The sequence below is a fragment of the Echinops telfairi genome, unplaced genomic scaffold (assembly GCF_000313985.2).
Source record: "Echinops telfairi isolate 266 unplaced genomic scaffold, ASM31398v2 ScPeMD7_2573;HRSCAF=3158, whole genome shotgun sequence".
In the NCBI taxonomy this organism is placed as follows: domain Eukaryota; kingdom Metazoa; phylum Chordata; class Mammalia; order Afrosoricida; family Tenrecidae; genus Echinops; species Echinops telfairi.
Genome location: NW_022106471.1, coordinates 14,773,650 through 14,775,850, shown reverse-complemented (window position 1 = coordinate 14,775,850; position 2,201 = coordinate 14,773,650).

Here is a 2,201-nt window from a genome sequence, read left to right as displayed (position 1 = left end):
ATACATCAGGACACATTTCCATTGACCTGTAATTCCTACTAGTTATTATTCTTCTCCTTGAATTTAAGTAGTCCTTATCTTTTCATAAATAGATCTCAAACTACTAGCAAACTTTGCTTTCTTGTGAGTTGAGATCATTCTGCAGAGAAAGAAATGAAACATGCATAATGCTACATGCAATAGTAGTTCTCTAGAAATTTTACTTTCTCTGCCTTTTGATAATTTTAGCTCATTGCCATTGCATCAATGCCGACTCACAGTGACCCTACAGGACAGGATAGAACTTCCCCTGTGGGTTTACCAAGACTGTAACTCTTTATGGGGATAGAAGTCCTCGCTCGCCCTTCTCCTGCTGGGTGGCTGGTGTTTTAGAACTGCTGATCTTAGGTTAGCAGCGCAAAGTGTGACCAGTGCACTACCGGTGTTCCTGTCAGTGTAAAGTAATGTTTCAAACACTACAACCCGCAATTTGCTAATAAACCTGATGTTACTCAGTGATACCACTAATTCACAGTCATGATACTAGACTGCAAAGTTATCCTCTCTTATTGGATGATTCATCATTGTAAATTTGGTAATTGTGATTTTGATGTTAAAGATTTAACTGATAGGAAACTAAAATGGTAACATCTTCTTCACAATAATATGACCTTTTCCACATTCACTGTGAGAACCTTAGATATTTTTGCACACATTGACACTCATTTATTACTGTCAAGTAATTCTGACTCCTGGTTTACAGTCTCAAAAGCAACACGGGTGTTGTTGTACAGTGTCCTACAGAGTTGTTATGAGTTGGAATAGACTAGATGTCAGTGAGTTATATTTTTTCATTAAGTTAAATATTTTCCAAAATTAATGTATGGCATATCTCTGGTGTGAGTTTTATTGACTGATTCATTGATTGGTTGCTGCAGAGTGTCTAACCTGAGACATAATCACAGTTATCACACCTGAATGTCTTGATGACGTTTCTGAAATTTCTGTTCGGGAAAGTGTTATTCTGTAGATGGTGCGTACACACCGTGTGCCGCACGTCTCTGAAATGAGATCCCAGCACTGGCGTTTTCAAAGGGATACTGAGCACAGATACTGACTTCTGAAAACCGGTCTACCATAAAAAGAACTAGAGAGCCTTGGGAGAGCAGCTGCCGTCGGGATTGGAGCAGGGAAATGTCTGACGTGACCTTGGATTACCTTGGATTTCTAGTAAATATGGCCCTAGTAGCAAGAAAGGATAATACTATGAAGGAACAGAAACAAAAGAGAAATTGAAGGAGTTGCAATAGCTAAAGCTGAAACAATTCCAGCAGCAATGTAAACAATGGAAATATTGCATTACAAACTACAGACTAAAATACATATATATGACCCCATGCCAATATAAATTTGTGAATAAATAAACAAATGCAGAAGGATAGTTCATTGTTTATAGAAGAACAATTTATAAATACAGAAGGAATAAAAATATAGAAGCTTACTGGTAAGCAAGCATCACAATAAGAATTGGCACAAGCCAAAAATCATAGATGAATGCTAATATTAATGTATAAAAGTCAGATAATAAGTAGACTATAAATCAACTATTTGAATAATACCAAAAGTAAGTCCTACTGGTTATAAATGTGAACATTATAACTTTACAGTGGAAAAAAACATAGCACATAACACCTTTGCCATGTAATCAAAGTTAACATTACCAATAAAACATTTAACCTCAAACACTCTCTGATATGATGCACTGAGAAAGGCATAGCACTGCTGGGGGATCCTGTCAAAGATTAATAACCTCAATCTAATCGTAAGGAAACATCACACTAATCCAAAGTAAGAAGCATTCTATAAAGCATCTTCTCCGTACTCTTCAAAAGAGTCAAGGAGCTGAAGGACAGAGACAGACTGAAGAACGGTCATGACTGGCGGAAAGTTACAGAGATGTCAGCTACATCGAGTGTGGGATTTAGAACTGCATCCTGGATCATCAAAGGACATAAGCTTGAAAATCAGTAAAATTCAAATAAATTGTGAAAAGTTAATAATATCATACTTAATTCCTTGTTTTCATATTTTCATGTGTTATAATCTGCGAACATTTATTAAAACTAGGTATTTACAGAAATCCTCTTTACTGTGTTTGAAACTTTCTTGTACATCTAAAATTATTTCAAAATAAATGCTAAAATACAAATGTTTGCTTATTG